The sequence below is a fragment of the Ursus americanus genome, chromosome 15 (genome assembly GCF_024610735.1).
Source record: "Ursus americanus isolate L20-20 chromosome 15, mUrsAme1.1.p, whole genome shotgun sequence".
In the NCBI taxonomy this organism is placed as follows: domain Eukaryota; kingdom Metazoa; phylum Chordata; class Mammalia; order Carnivora; family Ursidae; genus Ursus; species Ursus americanus.
This window is the reverse complement of record NC_142141.1, coordinates 32,554,587-32,572,611: the sequence shown is the minus strand read 5'-3', so window position 1 is coordinate 32,572,611 and position 18,025 is coordinate 32,554,587. Positions and strand designations below refer to the sequence as shown.

The 18,025-nt window shown below is 42.6% G+C and overlaps 1 protein-coding gene across 6 annotated transcripts in view; it reads left to right on the top strand.

Annotated features, from left to right (window-relative positions):
* The window catches only part of GHR (growth hormone receptor), a 256,429-nt gene that overhangs the window by 26,856 nt on the left and 211,548 nt on the right, over positions 1–18,025 (top strand). The window contains exon 1 of one of the 6 annotated variants that reach the window (XM_087867907.1): positions 11,372–12,421. The exons of the other annotated variants lie outside the window; for them this stretch is intronic. The gene's annotated coding sequence lies outside the window, so the exon portion shown is untranslated. Of the gene's footprint in view, positions 1–11,371; positions 12,422–18,025 lie in introns of those variants that run through there. 6 annotated transcript variants of the gene reach the window in all.

Sequence of the window (18,025 nt, the reverse complement as noted above, 5' to 3'; positions counted from 1 at the left end):
AAAGCATGCGTACTGCTCAGGGCCAGTGACAAGTGACATCATACAGATGTGTTTGAAGCCAAAGCTTTGTGAAACAAGACACCACAGCAGTGAATAGATTTCAATTTGGCAGTAGCTGTAAACATTAACCAGAAGGTTCGCCGCTGTTTCCAGCTCATGCACCTGGATTGGAGCAGAACCAACAGTCACAGTAGTCCTTCTGTGTCCTCCTTTAATTCTGTCTCACTGCTGCCAAAGACTCTTAAATGCTGTTCATCCACTCGCTTTCTCTTACAAGCTTGTGGATTGACTTTCAGATTCCTTAGCCTGGGACTCACTCACTGTGCTATTACCCCCCCCCCCCCAGCCATCTGTGTTTTCTGCTGAGCTTCAGACAGAACTACTGCTTTGCCCTCAAAATATCTCCTTTCTTTCTGCCCAGCAACTTTTGTGCGTGCTGTGCCCTCCACCACGGCCCCACTCTCTCCCATTTTTGCATCCTCTCATTCTACTACTTTGAGCCTGAGCTCAATTGCCACAAAGTCAAGCTCCCCAGCGTTTGCTCTGATCCATCCCCTGTCCTTCCCTGCCGCCTTTCCAGCTACACGCTCCTTTTTCCCTTGCCCAGCATTTTGTTGGCACATTTGCTAAGACTCTCACGTGAGCTTGTTGTGGGCATTGTCTCCCCTCCCGTGGCCTGCCTCCAGGATGGATGTCTGCAGACTCCCCAGCGGCCTCCCTGGGGTACCTCACCCATGATGAGCTCCTAGTAGGTTCTTGCGGAGAAAATTAAGTTAAGGGACTGAAAGTGTAAAGCCTCATTATGATCTATCATCAAAGGAAAGAATTTTTGTTGACTTTTTTGTATATCTCCGTAGTACTTAGCAATGTGCTAGGCAGTGAGCCCACAGCGCGCTTTCACTAATTAGTAATTGAGGGATGTACGCCGTATTTGATAAAGTCTGTTGGGCGCTTTCAGGCTAAAGCAGGCTTGGTCTGATGATACAAGTTCCAAAAGGCAACATGATGGCTGATGCCCGTAGTGAGGGAACTATGGTATCTTTTAAAGCCCAGGAAATAGAAAAATGAATCAGTCATGAGTCAGATTCATTGTTAGAATCGCACCACCATCAAACTCTCAAGTATTGGTGGTGGTGTCACTAGAAAATACTGCACCCTGAGAGCACCCAGAGCCAGCTTTATGTCCTAGAACAGTGTGGTGTATTCTGCACGGGAAAGACTTGGTAGTCCGGTAATCGCTGTGGTTCCAAAAAAAATGTTTCTTAATTTATAAACTTGACATGAGTGTGTTTTTCTGTTTCCTCCAATCTCCCGTGGTGAGTTTTGTGAAAATGTTCTCGATGTCTCCTGATTTAAATCACAGCAAAAGAGACTTGGATAAATATTAACAGAGACTGCCTATGGTATCTGTCTGCTGATTTGAAAAATGTACTTCGGTTCAACATTTACTCATATGTCAGCTACAATGCTGAATAAGGGGAGTCTGACTGAAGCTCCGTGTGCTTTAAAGAAGGGAGCAAATTTTTTTATTAATTTGTTTTCATGTATTTTAAGGTTTTTATTGAGATATAATTAACAAACAACATTATGTAAGCTTAAGATACAGTGAGATGGGGGGGCGCCTGGGTGGCACAGTGGTTAAGCCTCTGCCTTCGGCTCAGGGCGTGATCCCGGCGTTCTGGGATCGAGTCCCACATCAGGCTCTTCCGCTATGAGCCTGCTTCTTCCTGTCCCACTCCCCCTGCTTGTGTTCCCTCTCTCACTGGCTGTCTCTATGTCTGTCGAATAAATAAATAAAATCTTTAAAAAAAAAAAAAAGATACAGTGAGATGACCTGATATATATATATGTATATATCACATATAAATAATACACACGTATATAATAACTATGTTAGGATTAGTTAATGCATTCATCCCCTCATATAGTTACATTTGTGTGTGTGTGTGTGTGTGTGTGTGTGTAGTGAGAGCATTGAAGATTTACTCTATTAGCAAATTCCAAGTATGTAGTACAGTATTGTTAACTGTAGTCACTGTGCTGTACATTAGGTCTCTAGGACTTACTCATCTTATAACTGAAAGTTTATACCCTTTGATGACTATCTCCCCATTTCACCTGCCTCCCAGCCCCCGGTAACCACCAATTTACTCTGTTTCTATGAGTTGGACTTTTTCAGATCCCACACGTAAGTGAGATCTTGCAATATTTTTCTTTCACAAGAGAGACTCAAAATGGGGCCAAACTATTTATGAGATTCCTAACTGAAGTGAAAGTAAAACAGCTACAGATACCAGCAGGCTCACTGCGGGCAGAAGCCTTCGTTGCCACGGGAGGCAGAACTGCCCAGGAAACCCACCTTCGTCTGCCTTAGCCACACAGGTCGGACAGCCGCAGCAGGGTGAACTCAGCAAACCCGTGTTGTGTTCCAGACTGAGTGCCTGCATGAGTCACAGGGATGCGACCAGGAGCAGACCTGGGCTTTGGGGAACACAGCCTAGAGGCATTCCACGGCACTCGCAGCCAGCCCAATGGGAGGCCCAGAGATGGGGCGGCAGGGACTCACGACTCCTAGAGGAGTCATGGAAGGCTTCCCAGAAAATGTGCCACTTGAGGTGATTCTTGGATGTTCTAGAAGAGGCCATTAGGCTGAGAAAAGGGGAAAGCGTGTTCTTTAAAGAGACAACCCAGAAGCATGGAAACATAAAAGAAGATGGTGGGGGCGCCTGGGTGGTGCAGTTGGTGAAGCCTCTGCCTTTTGGTTTTGGCTCAGATCCTGACCTCAGGGTCGTGGAATGGAGCCCCACGTCTGCTCCACTCACAGTGCTCAGCGGGGAGTCTGCTCGAGATTCTCTCTCCCCCTCTTGCCCCTTCGGCTCCTGCTTGCTCTCTCTCAAAGAAATAAATCTTTAAAATAAATAAATTTTGAAAATAAATAAATAAAAGGAGATGGTGTGTCAGGGAAAGGGGTTGTTTGAGGTGGCTGGACTAGAGGATGGTTGGAGAGAGGCGAAAGGAAATGAGGCTGGAGAAGGAGACGGGGTTCATGAGCTGTGTCAGGGATTTGGGGCTTTTTCCGGAGCCCAGTCGGTAGCTGCCGCAGAATATCTTCTGTAGATAAGTGACATGATCAGGTTTGTTATTTCAGAAAGACAGCTCCCTGTGGAGGGGAGAGTCGCTGGCATTGTGCGAACCGACAGGGAGGGCGGAGGTGTATTTTTCAATAATAAACCGAATGAGCAATAACTTGTCTCACTCTTGCACAATGAGTAGGATGTTGCCAACGGCTTCAGAGGGTGAGAGGAAAGCCCGGTATTTATCACCAGGTCTTGGGGGATGTACACGTGTGGCACAGGGCGGTACTCCAGGTTGGAGGACAGTCAGCCGCGGTGGCGTGTGACGAGTTCAAGTGCAGACGGACAAGGGAATGTGGCAGCTCCCGGGCGGCGCAGTCAGGAAACCGGACAGGATATTTAAGCGAGGGCTATTGGTATTGGCAAGGGTTCCGCTCCAGGGAAAAGAACTACTCGGAGCCGGTGGTAGTGAGTGTGACGTCAGTGGAGTTGTCTGTGCCTTTTGTGCTCCCGCAGGGGGAGGAAGCGTGAACCCCGGAGAGCCGGGCTCCTGTGAAAAGCCTGCTGGTCTTTCGCTTACTGTTCGCGGCGGCTGTCAGCCAGCTAAGTGCCTGTCAAAGCCAGGGCTTGGCAGTTTGTTTCCTCCGAATCGGACTTAGTTACGGACATTTCTCGGCGAGAGATTGATTTTTGAGCTTTCATAGGACTCGAGTCCCAATTTATGTGCGAACAGAATTTTGAAAAATCCTAGTAACCTCCTCCGTGGGCTCAGTATTGCGGGAGGCGCTGACTTTCCGCACAGGTGAGGGAGGGACTGCCAAGCCCTCTGCTCTCGGAAGTTCACAGTTCAAGTAAAGGCTGCACGGTAGTCCCTGGACTTAGGGGGAAAAACAAACACAAAACTGTAGTGTCCCAAACTCACACTTCTGCTGGGGAAAAACATCGAAATGTTTTACAGACCGCGTATAGCGAAACCCTAACTGCCATTCATGGGCAAGAAAGTAGCATTTGTATGAGAGTTTTGCCAACAGCATGTTGGCATGCGAACTTGTGTTCTCGCTCCTCTGCTAACTGCAGGTTTTTTAAAACTTTGGGCCGTTGTTCCCTCATCTGTAGCTTTAATAGGTTAGTCCAGATTCGTGGTTTTCAACACCGGCTGTCTGTTAGAATCACCTGAAAGCTCACCCTTGCTCAACGAAACCAGAATTGCCATTGGAGGAGGAGGCAGACCTGCATATTTTTTAAAGCTCCCAGTGTTTCTATTTTTGTTGTTGTTTCCTTTTGAAGCTGGGCTAGGTTGGAAGTCCCAACTGGAAATCTGTAAGTGAGTTTTCTCTGAGCATGGGTACAGAGCTTAACTATTTTTTAAATTCGTTGCTAACATTTCAAAAGAAATGTCCAGTTTCTCTTGGAATAAATGGAAAGATTGGGCAACAATTAAGTTTATATTTTTGAGTGGCAAAAAAATTCAACAAAGTAAACCCCCATTTCTGCTGGGCCCACTTCATCCATTTGTGTTACTTTCCTAGCTCTTGAAAGCATTTCCATTTGTGAAACGGAGCTAGATTGTCTTAAAGTCTCAAATTATTTGAATTGCTTGTTTCCAAAGCCAGAAAACTAACGGCAAACAAATGACACCTTTATGTATAAGCTAGTGGTATGAAATCAAAGGGAACTTCGTCTTTGAAGATGGAAAAATCCCAGGGTCCAGTGGACGGGGAGATGTATCTTGTGAACAGCAGAACTCCCTGTCCTGCTATATAGAGAACAGCTACTTGGGGGCAAGGAGACTGGGGGCAGCAGAAGATTAATTCATTTTCCGGTGATTTTTAATGAAGCTTCCTCCTCTCCTCTTTTTCATGCTTTCCTGTTTGGAGCTGGATCATTAGTTGGGATGTGACTGGCTTTCCCTGGGGAGCAAAGAGGCAATTATCAGAGATTTTGCTCTGTTCTTCCTGTGCTGGGTTGCGGAAGGCTCTTAAGGTTCTTGCCTTCCTTCAGCTTCCTTGTGTTTTCTTGCTGTGTCTGCCTGAGAGCAAACACCTGGGTGGGAGAGAGGACTGATTTGTGTGGTTAATTGGCAGCTGCCTGGCGTGAGATATAAGTGGGGGTATATTTGAATTAATAGGATTTGAAAATATGCACTTGATTTGTACAGGACCTCTTACCCAAAGTGAATAATCCTTTGTGCCTTGTTCTATTAAGAAAAACTTACACTATCGACTTTGTGATATATTGTCTGTGATGGCAATAATAATAATGACATTTAATGAGCAGTTTATGTGCCAGCAATGTTCCATGTGCTTTATGTAAATATCTGATTTATTCCTCACAAATAACCTATAAAATAGTTGTTATTATTCGTGTCTTCTAGATGAGGAATACTGAGGTTCAAAGCAATTATTTGATTCCCCATATTACAAAGCCAGGGTGAGATCCATTAACCTGTATAACCAGACCTCTGTTAGCAGTTTGTTAGTGTTGTTTTTGACAAAGATAAGACATGTTGTTGCAGATTAAATGTTATTTTTCCCCCTAGTTCCTCTACTCACTTCCCTGGACATATTTTTATTATCTGTTGATACTGTCCACATGTGGTGGATTACAGAATTCCATGTAACTTCAAAAATCTGAAATTTAAGCTTATTGCCTGTATTTTCCACCTTTAACTTAAAAAAAATGGCACTGGTAACCCAAGCAAATTACTTATTAACCACATGACTCTGGGCCTCTCTGCCCCAGTTTCCTTGTTGGAAAAATGGAAATTATAATATATGCCTAACCTCAGCCCACAGGGATGTTTCCAGGATCGAGTGTGATAACGAATGAAAATGTAGTTCCTCAACCCTAGACGATGTCCATGTGTATCTTAGATACTGATGTATTCATTGTGATGGAGAATATGAGGTGGACATACTTGTGCTTAGAGACAATAATCCATGGGGATTTTTCCATTTTAGAGATTTAATCCCACTCAAGGTATTTGGATTGATTGGACGATGAGATTTTTTTGTCTCTGAAACCCCAGCTGAAAGTTGATTTCATTCTTGCACGGTTCCCAGAGCAGTCTCCTTCCACACCGGCTGGAGGCAAGTGCTGCCAAGCCGTTTTCAGGACAAATGGATAATGTGATGGATTATTTCCTCCTTTGAAGCCCTGTCTACTCTTTGTCCTGAAAGGTTGCTTATATGTGCATTCAACCTTGTTGTAAGTTGACCCATGAAGTGCGCCTCTCCTTGTATACTTGCTAACTTGTCAGGAAAAGACTTGCCAGGAGTGGGTAGGGAAGGGGGGCACAGGGTCTCTCATCTACTGTGTAATTTAAATTATGAGTTGAGCCTTTCATTCGTGGTGTCCTGTGTGGTCGTGTGCTTGTCATAACTAATTTTGATTTTATGGTACAGATAGCAGCCTTTAAAAAAGTAAAACACTGAAAACAGGGATCCACGTTCTTTTCAGGTCCCAGTCCCTCTGTGTATGTACATGTGTAGGTATGTATGTGCGTACGCGGACATGTATGTATAAATACGAGTTTACAGGGGCACCTGGGTGGCTCCGTCGGTTAAGTATCTGCCTTCGGCTCAGGTCATGATCCCAAGGTCCTGGGATTGAGCCCCACATCGTCTGTCTCCCCGCTCAGTAGGGAGTCTGCTTCTCTCTCTCTGCCCCTCCCCCCTGCTCTTTCTCTCTCTCTCAAATAAATAAATTAAAAAAAATAAATATGACTTTATATATATATAAGTAATATGTGTGCATTTTTCTATAATGAATACTACATACATTCACTGCAATGAATTCAACAATGACAACAGTTAGAAAAGGCCAGGAAATATAACCTCCCCCAGTAAACACTTTAGCTGCCCAAGAAACTCCTTATTTTTCATATTGTGGGATAAGATAAATATTTATTTTAAAACAACTTTCTCATAAAGTTCTCTCGCACATAAAACCCAATATTTGTTAATTCTTAGAGTTATCTTAGAAAGATAGTGAAGGATAAATGTTCTGAACTCTATAATCTCTCTTCTAAAGATTTATAGAAAAGAAATTTAGGAGTTTTAATTTTTTAATTAGTATGTATTTTGAGGTTTTATGTTGGTTTCAGGATAGCCTTAAGTCTTTTAAGGGCTGCTTATTAATGCAAGTTATAACTCTTATTTGTTCAAACTCCATTAATGTGAATTTCTGCTTAAGGAAGAGGGTTTTTCCTTCCAACCTCTTGAGTAATGTCTAAGTTGAAAGAGAATGATGCCAAACTAGAGAAGCTATGTAAATCACACCACCAAATACCTGTTTTCTGGCACTAATAAATTAGTCTTTTGACTACATTCACCATAATGAATTATCTGCTTGTTTATACATCAGTTTCAAAAGCTAAATGCCGGTTTTTGTTACCCTGTGTTTCAGTCAAAGGTCTTTATCAAACTTTGCTCCCTGGGGCGAAATGCTTGACAGGGGAATTTGCAGTATAATGGTGAAAATTTTCCATCGGTTTCCTTTATGAAGAGCCTGGGAGCAAAGAGAAGAGCAAGGTAGAGAAGAAGTTGAAGACTAATGGCTGTGACACTGGGACAGTGAGGTGAATGGGCTACTTCTTTGTCTTGGTAGCAGCCTGGGGACTTGCTAAGTAAGTCCCACTGTCTTAATACACTAATGACGGCCTAGCTTTTTGAAGCTTAAACTAACCCACCTCCCACTTTGAGAGGGATCGCATAAAGTGCAGTGATCATGGGTGTTTGAGGCCCCTATTCAAATCCTGCTCTTATCTTCATCTAGCCACAAGTTATTTGTGGACTGAAACTTTGTGTCCCCCCAAATTCTTATGTTGAGGCCCTGTCCCCCCCAGTTGTGGCTGTGTTTGGAGATGAGGCCTGTGAGGAGGTGATTAAAGTTAAATGAGGTCACAAGGGTGGGTTCCTAATCCCGTAGGGCTAGTAGCCGTGAGGAAGAGGACAAGACACCAGTGCACACGGCCAGAAGGCCGCCATCTGCAAGACGGGAGAGGGCTCCCACCAGGAACCAAACTGGCTGGCATCGTGATCTTCCAGCCTTCAGAACCGTGAGAAATAACTCTCTGTTGGTAAAGTCGTCCAGTCTGTGGCATTTTGTTATGACAGCCTGAGCGGCCTGATGCATCATGTAAGCAGGTTACTTCCATTCCCTACATAGGTAAGTTACCTAAATTTCAAATCCTGGCTCTAGCATGTACTAGCCATATAGGCACATTACTTTTTCCTCACTTACAAAATGGTTTTGTCGTGAGTTTTATTTATACACACACACACACACACACACACACACACACATGCACGCACCTGTTTAAGTAATCTCTATACCCAACATGGGGCTCCAACCCAGGACTCTGCAAGCTCTACCAGCAGAGCCAGCCAGGTACCCCCTGTTGTGAATTTTAAATGAAAATGCATAACGTACCTTGCTTATCATAGTGCTGACCCCTAGTAGGCACTGAAAGTTAGTTTTATTTTCAGTAAGTTTGGAAGGGATCTTAATTATGCAAACACTTGTCTTTGGGGGTGCTTATTCCTCTTTGCAAAGGGTTCACCTTCTGTTGAAATAGTCCTGTGACTGATTGCAATAATTTTTTCATGTTAAACTTACCTTTTTATCTGCCGGGTATTAAATCTAGAAAAACCATTGATCAACCCAAAAGCAGTACAAAGTGTTTCTTAATAGTTGATGGATTAATAGGGAATCTGAAAGAAACCAAATGTTTAATCATGAAGGCTAAATTAAAATGCTCATTTGAGCGCCTGTCAGTAAGGAACTAGTTGTCTTTCATTATTAATCAATGAAGACCAGTTGGCAAAATTACAGCTCCAGTGTGTTTTCCTCGAGTGGCCTCCAGGACCTTACCCAGTGTCATTTGAGAAGCATAAAAAGGCTCCCATGTTTATCCTAAGTTGTGTAGCAGGCCAGCGCCCCACCGTTGATCATGCAGCTGAGGAATGGAAGGACGATCCGTGAGTATTTCGTATCTGAGATATGCTTCCATTCCTGTGATGGGCCTTTTCCTTCTTTGTCGATAAGGAAAACGAAGTGGCACAGAGGATTTGTAAGAGCAGCCCGTGCTAGTGAGGGCAGGTCCCGACCAGGAGGACGCAGCTGTCCCTCCTAAGTGCGGAGGGTAGAAGGAGGCAAGTGAACTGACTTGGTCCACAGGCTGGCTAAATTTTGTCCTCTCCCCACTCTGTTGTTCACCACATTTGCTCAGAGTGACCTTTTTCTAAACTCGGACCTCATATTTCATTCATTATCTGTATGCAGTTCTTTAGTTGTTTCCCAGCGCTGTTAGAATAAATCTTCACTTTTTTTCTTGAAAAGCCACGTGGGCTGGCACCTGACTACCTCTCCAGCTTTATGTCACAATCCTCCTTTTTGGCAGTGGCCACGTTTATCATCTTTCAGGTCATGAGACTATTTGTTCCACCCTGTGTCCCCCTTACGGAATGACGATCAGCTCAGTTGTCATTGCCTGAGGGAGGCCTGCCCTCACCACCCTTGACTGGCTGTATGTTTTTCTGTAGGATTGTTTGATTTTTGTTCATCTTTTCTTGGTAGTCCGTCAGCACCATGAGGATGGGACTGTGCGTGACTTTGGTTCCAACTCTACCTCTAGCACCTTGCTTGGTGCTGGGTTCATCACCAGAGTGCTTTTACTGTTTATAGAAGGGAACATGAAAAGAGGAAAGGCAATGCTTGAAGATTTATCCAGAAAGGGTGAGGTGTGAGCACCTAACCTTAGGGAAGCGGGGTACTAGCAGGAGAGCCTGGTGGGAACTAGTTGAGGAGCATGGAAAAGCACAGAAAATGAATGTTACTGGGCGCCTGGGTGGTTCAGTCAGTTAAGCGTCTGCCTTTGGCTCAGGTTATGATCCCAGGGTCCTGGGAATGATCCCTGTGTCAGGCTCCCTGCTCAGCAGGGGGTCTGCTTCTCCCTCTTCCTCTGCCGTTCCCCGACCCCCCAGCTCATGCTCTCTCTCTCGTGCTTTCTTTTGTATGTGCGCACGTGCTCTCTCTCTCTCAAATAAATAAATAAGTAAAATTTTTAAAAAGAGAAAAAAGAAAATGAGTGTTACCTTCCTCAATTTCACCTCTGGCAGACCACCTCCAAGTCCCTACCTAAGAATCTATACACCTAATTCCTCCAGTACGTGGTTTCTGCTTCGTATCCGAGACCTGGTACTCAGGGACCAAGAGCTGGCTTATAGGAAGTGAATTCTGATGAAGCTGTTCAGGGCCACGTTTTTGGAAGTAGGGTCTTAAAAATGAGCATCAAATCTAATGTTCACATTTCCAACCCCGATACAGACACTGACCTTAACGTGAAACTGGGAATTACTCTGTTTAGAGCTGCTCTGAGTTATTGGTTTTCCCTTGTCAGTCTGTTACAGGTCATGGCTGTGTTTCTGCCATTAAGAGTTATTTTAATGTTTCTCAGCTGAGACTCTGAGTCAGAGATAGGTTTTATTTTTCAGCATGGCTATGGGAATTATGAAGTCACTTCTTATTAAAAATGAAGCTAAATTAAATTTAATAGTACTTGTTTGGGTTTGTTTTTTTTTTTCACTTTTGCACCCAAAAAAGATGCAAGGTGGGAGGGGACTTTAGATTTTAATGATTTTCTTAATTCACATATATTCTTAACTACTTTGTCATAATATGTAAATTATTATTTCTTTATTAAGGAGAAGTTATATTTTCAAATAGATAATGAGATTATCCAGATATTTGCTATTCCTTATTACTGAAAGTAAATTTCTTCCTTTGTCTCTGGTTTATTATGGTTATGAGACTGAGTACTTTGTTTTAGATATTTGACAACAAAATGTGTGTGCGTGTGTGTGTGTGTTTGAGAACACATGTATATATAAGGAGACCCTCAAATCCAAAGATTATGATAAAAGGTTGAAATGTCAGCATTTCCTATAGGATAAAAATGTATTATTAAAATGGAAAACTAGAATGTGTTTAAAAATATAATATTTAAATTAAGATCTGAATGGGAATTGGCATGTCAGCTAACTTAAACTTTTGAAAAACCAGGAAATTGCCAGAAAATAATTAATGAGAACATTGTTTCAGTTACACTGATAAATATTTTAAGCATAAGTTATAAAAAAGTAAGTGGGAGATTTATGATTTTAAGGCTTATACTGTAATTCCTGAAAGATTGTAATATTTATTTAACCTTTTCTTTATTTAATTTAGAATAAAATTACTGTCATCTCTCTAAGCATTTATATAATAATGTTTCATTTACTTTTCCATTAAAAATTACTAAGATAAATAAGGAGTCCTGGTGCATGAGATATAATTTAATAAACATGTATTTCTTGGTAGAAAACTAATCAAGTCCTGCTACAAATGTATATTTACCCAGAAGCACAGTAGACAAGCTTAATGATTTAGTCAATGATACGACTTCAGGGAAAATGTTTTTTATGCCTTATTGGCCATATCTTTTAATACTTGCATTGGAAACAAAATTACATTCCAAGATTATGAGAATTGTGGAATTTTGTAATTGGATAGTTAAGTCCTAAATTGATCAACAGCAATATAAACATAGAAATGGATTTTAGGTTACATCTGAGAATGATTTTTTTTAAACTAAAATCTCAGAGTAGATGACAATAGGAGATTCAGATATTTTCCTGGAAACTTTCCATATGGGATACTGCATCATCTTTCTGGAAATATAAAATAAAGGTGAGAGGTGGATGGCTTGACCACAAGCCTCTTCAGAGACCTTTCAACCTTTAGCTGTAATTCATATGTTTTATCATCATAGAATTTTTGAAATAGAAAATACCTTAGAAATAATTTAGTGGTGATCCGTTGATTTTTACCAAGGAAAAAAGTTGCTCCTAGCCACGTGATTTATTTTTGTCAGAGCCAGTACTAGATTCTAGGTCTTCTGGCTTCTAATGCACTTTGCCTTTACGATGTTCTACCTGCTGATGACTGGGCCGTGGAGCTCCTCAGTAATCTACGTGTGTATTTATTGAGCACTTAGTGTATGCTAGCACTGATGGTGAATGGGAGCTCACATTCTGGATTCAAAACTTAGTTTTCTCTTGTTCTGATTGAAACTGCCCTTTTGCTTGATCTGCAGCATTCACTTATAAGTTTATTTTTACTTTTGAATTTTTAGGGAATTGGCAGTGGGGACATGTGCTCAAAAACACCTTTGTGAAAGGCTCAGATGCATTGTGTGAACGAGGTCTCTGGAAGGTGGTAGCTGATGGAAGAGTGTGCAGCCTGGGGAAAGTGGACCTAGTTGAGAGAGAAGAGAGAGAAAGAGGCAAGTGGGAAGCAGAGGAAAGGTAGGAAGGTCATGAATCCATTCTGCAGATGTGGGCTAATGGCCTGGAAGAAGGAACAGAAGGGAAGGGAAGTCTCAGCCATGTTATCTCAATCCTGTCAGGTTATAATGGGGATCAAAGAGGGTTGAGCCAGGGCATCCCTGGGGTCCTTGGCAGAGTCCATATTCTCAGTTGCAATGTCTGCACAGATGCACACACACACACACACACACACACACACACACGCAGTGCACCTGCTCATGTCTGTCATTATGAACATCTTCTATTGTTACCATCACAAATAAAGTAAAGTGAATAAGGAATAAGTGAAAGAAGGAATAAGTAAATAAAGTGAAAAAGGAATAAAGGTGAGTGAATTAAACTGACCAGAAAGGTGTGCTGCAATATATTTATTTGCAGGAAAATAATGAAAAAATAGGAGATTCTCTTCTGTGAAATACTTGCTTCCTGTTGCCAATTGAGCAACTCTGTGGCCTGAACATAGAGAATGATCATTCTGTGAAAAGCGCTTGCACTGGGATGGCTGGGTGGTGCGGTCCGTGAAGTCTCTGACTCTTGGTTTGGGCTCAGGTTGTGATCTCGGGGTGGTGCGGTCTAGCCCTGTGTTGGCCTCCGTACTCAGTGGGGAGTCTGCTTGAGATTCTCTCTCCCTCTGCCCCTCCTGCTCCTGCTCGCTCCCGCTGTCTCTCTCTCTCTTGCTCTCTCCCCCTCTTTCTAAAATCAATCTTAAAAAAAAAAAAAAGTGCTTGCATTGTAGGTACTGTGTGACACAGACCCCAGTTCCTTGTCATCTAAGTTAGATATAATGAAAAACAGTGGGATACACTGGTAAATAATGAGCATCTCAGTCAAGGGGAAAAACAGAACAACTGGTCCCAGAGGTTGCCCTCAGGTTGGCAAAGCCAGACAGTAACTTTGGATAGGGTTTGTTTTTCTTATATTGAATACGATGATTTTGAAGAACAAATTTGTTTTAAATATGTCTGTAAATGTCAGGCAAGGTAAATTTAAATCTGGTTTTTTGAAGTCCATAAAATGGAGTCATATTTAATTATGAGTCTTTGATAAATTAAATGGTAGTTCCAAATAACTTTATTCTGGAAAGAAGTTCTCTTGTCCTGGGAAAGAGGCAATTTGGGAGCTTGAGACAAGGCAGGTATTGTCTGTTTTATTACTCGCTGCTAACACACTGCATTTCCCCACTTTTTATTGGGAAAGGTGGGTCCAGGTCTAATGAATAGCCTGATGGGAAGTGAGAAAAGGAGGAAAATTATTCCTTATATTTGTATGGTCTATACGTTGTAGATAAAGGAGGAAATACAATAGTAATATAAATAAATATAATAGTAAGGTAGTGTCTCAATCTGCTCTAACAGGATGCCATAGACTGGATGGCTTGTAAACAACAGAAATTTCTCCTAGTTCTGGAGGCCAAGAAGTCCAAGATCAAAACACCAGCAAAATCAGTCTCTGGTGAGACCCTGCTTCCTGGGTCATAGACAGCCCTGTGTTCACTTTGTCCCCATGTGGCTGAGGGACTGGGGAGCCCTGTGGGGTCTCTTTTCAGGGCACTAAGCCTATGTGTAAGGCCTCTACCCACATGACCTAATCACCTAAGAGAGGCCTCATCTCTTAATACCATTGTATTGGGTGTCAGGTTTCAGCATATGAATTTGAGGGGAACACAACATATTCAGTCTGTGGCAGATGGATCATACACACTGGGATTTTTATGGCAACCTTTGAGGTAGGGGAGACAGTATGGTTATCCCCAGTTTATAGATCAGGAGATTGAGGCTTGGACCTGTTCACATCTAGTATTCCACTTCTACCAGTCCATTATCTGCCTCAGCCTATCTTAGAGGAGATGCTGGAAGAGACAGAGGGGAAAAAGAGAGAGTCTCATGGTAGCAGGAGAAAGGTCTGCTTTCTCCTTGCCCTGGCCACTGCCTCCCTTTGCCTCCCCAAGTCATGTCCAAGCACCTTGTCTTAGAGTCCCATGACACCTTCCCCTGTGGCCAGTGATCACGCATCTTCCCACCCAGAACCCTAATTCCCATGACAATCAGACCAGTACCCAGGGAAGACCTGGCAGGAGAGCAGCCTCCTCAGAGCCAGAGACCCAGAGCATTCCGGACTCGGTTCCCGTGATTTATGTGTCACCTCCTCAACTGGGAAATGGAGCCCTTGGTACCAGAAGACATGTAAGCTGTGTTTGAGTTCTCAAATTTGAACTTTACCTGGGCTATTGCTTTATCTTCTGTTTGCTGGTTTTCACACTGTAGAGTTTCTTTCTGGAAAGTTCCCAGGAACACTTACTCATTGGGGGCAAATATTCATTTTATCTTTTAGAAAAGCATGTCAAGAATTAGCCTATTTCAACAACCTAACAGTCCCACCTCCTAAAGGGGGTGGAGAGGAATGTAGCTGTGTGTGTGTGTGTGTGTGTGTGTGTGTGTGTGTGTGCGCGCGCGCGCGCGCGTGCGCGCACGCGCATAGACGAGTATGCATATACATATGTATTGCATTATTTGCTTCAAATTATCTTGCAATTATTAACTGCTCTTTCTTACCTTTGTCTACTATGTCAGAAGAATATTTCAATTAGCTGAGGATAAAAATCCACATTCGTATTTGTATTCCCAAAGGATTCCCTTGAGAATCTTAGCCGATCATTTCATCTCTAACCTTAGTTGGGAGAAGATGTCCTATTGCTATGTCCTGCTGCTTCATTTAAATGAATTGCAACTTTCAGCCATTCAGAAGCCCATCAGTGTCTTTGTGATGATTAGAGCTGGTCACTGCAAACTCCCTTGGCAGAAGGGAGCTTTCCAGAGGGAACTTCGGTACTTAGAGACTATTTTGCTACAGACCCTAGTCCTAGGTTGAAAGATCTTGCTTTCTGTGACATCTACTGTGAGACAGAAACACCCCCCTGGGGGCTCTGCTCTGTGCAGTATAGCGTACTTCTCATTCAACTGGAGGAATACTGGATTCAGTTTGAATCTAAATTTGGAGTAAAAAATGCCCCTCGGTAGAACTGCTGACCACTCTATCTTCCATCTTTTCCTTCTCTTCCTGTAAGTCCACATCCTTGAAGAGTTTGTTTATAACTTTTGTGAAGTGGCTTTTATTTTTTAAAAATCCATTGCCCTGAACCCTTTGGGATCAGAACCCCGAGAGGAATGAGCCCCCCAAGAAATACTGAGCCATAGCGAACTTACCGACTGGGCGTGTGTGTGTGTGGACAAGCCTGGAGCAAGGTGGTAAGTGCTCCTTGTGAGGTCGTGTGTCACTCTGGAGCCACTGCAGACTGCCCACAAGTATCTGAGTACCTTTCTGTTCTACCTTCAACTGGGCCAGTGCTCCAGTGCTCTGCTCCGGAAGAGTCTGTACCTTGGTGTTTTTCTGAGGAAATGCGTTTTTCCTTTCCCCTCAGATTCCTGGTGCCTGGCGTAGCGCTTTTTTGATTTGCTGTTGTTCTGGCAATAGGTCAACTGGCTCTCATGGTTCTTAACATTGCGGGTAAATACTTCCAACAGTTGTGACTGGAAGGAATCCAAGTCAATTCAAGGCATTTGCATCCATTCTGTGTTCAAGGAACTGTATTTTGAGTGATTTTTCCATTGGTTAGTAACTTTAAAAAATAGGATCCAGAAGAAGCTACTCTGTGAGGAACTAATGAAAAATCAAGCAGTTTTTTTATATATCAAGATATTCACTTGTTATGTAAGCAGTGTGATCAGAGCTCTTCCATAGTACCCAAGGAAGATAAAGTTCCCCCTTACTACTCAAGCACGATGCCATCAGACATGTGGAGAGGTGGGTGGCGTAGGGGTTAAACACACACATGCAAAAGCCTGACTGCCTGCATTCAAATCCCAGCTCCACCATTTGCTAGCAATACGGTCCTGGCAAAATTAACCTTTCTGTCCTTCAGTCTGGTTTTCCTCAAAATTAAATGAATTATTATTCTTAAAGCGCTTAGAACTGTTCTTGGTCCATAGGAGGTACTACCTGTCTTTGTTTAAATACACGGAGTGTTGGGATTGTTGTTCAGATGGAGAAGCAAGGATCTTGAGAGGCTTACACGTATTTCTAAGGTAACGGAATCCGTCAGTGGCAGAGGCAAGAACATTATCACTGCTCAGTGCCGTGGCATAGAACTATAGCTTCTAGGAGTGATTGGGGGAAGGAAATACATTGAAAACCAATCAACATTATTAGAGGGTGAGAGCAGGGGAACTCAATCATTTATCCGATGGCTTAGTAAGTAACAATTAATGCTTACTACAGGCCTTGGAACGCTATCAACGTTGTGGAGACAGTCCTAAAAATATAAGAAATTTATAGAACATTTACCTAACCTGAGTTAGGGTAGATGACCTTTTTTTTTTTAGGGCTGATGACCATTCCACTGAGGATTCTATAGTCTTAAATTGCAAGACAACTTTTATATAGCATGGTAGCATGTAGACATTGGGCAGAATTTGAAGATGAGTATGCTGACCTTAAGTTGACAAACTTTGCAGCAGGTCAAAGCTGGGGGGCTGGGGGCGGCGGGTGCAGATTATTATGGGATTCCATCCTTTAAACATCAATTGGAAGATGATCATTGTAAAATGGTTTAACTCCTTCTAGAGGCACATGATCTTCTCTTCTTAGAGACACTAGTTTAGAGAACATTCTGGTTTTAAATGTAATTGGTCACGAGCTTAATTGTAACCAAGAGTTTGGCACAATGACTCCCAAAGTTAATTCGGTTGTGGATTGTTTAAATGCTATTACACAAAAATAGAAATATCTAGTACAAATATGCATAGACCACATCTAGGTTAATAGTTTCAGGTCCAGGTGAGATGTTTCAAGGGGGATATGACAAATTAGAGAACATTTAGAAGCAGGTGCCAGAATAGTGAAAGGGCAAGACACCATGCCAAATGATTAATAGTAGAAAGAGGAGTAGATGTCCAAGTGGAACTCAGTATATTGTTCCTAAGAGTTAAAAGGGTTGTCATTGGTAGAGTAACAAGAGGGTTATTCTTGGCTGCTTCTGGAATAGGAGTGGTAGATGGGGGACCATGGCCTAGAAGTGAGCAAATATAAGGAGGAGTTTCTAAACATTAAAATCAATCCTCAAGGAAACCGCCCGCCATGTAAGAGGAGAAGCTCTATGTTAGTGATTCTGCAGTTGCAGGCGGATGAACAAGCTTTTGAGCTCTGGGACCTGACTCCTACTGCTGGATGGGAGGTTCAACCAGATGGCTTTGGAGGTTCCTTGTATTCTAAAAATCTGTTACTCTGTGATTTCATGACTTGGATGTCCCCTCCAATGCTACCCTTATGCTGGTTACTCTAATGTTAAGTCAGTGTTGCAATGGCAAGATTGCATTCTTTTTTTATAGCTGGCTATTATATGTGTGTGTGTGTGTGTGTGTGTGTGTGTGTGTGTGTGTGTGTGTATAATATACCTTATCCATTCATCTGTTGATGGACACTCGCTTGGGCTGCTTCCATATCTTGGCTATTGTAAAGAGTGCTGCAATAAACATAGGGGTGCATATCTTTTCAAATTAGTGTTTTCATTTTGGAGGGGTGAAAGCC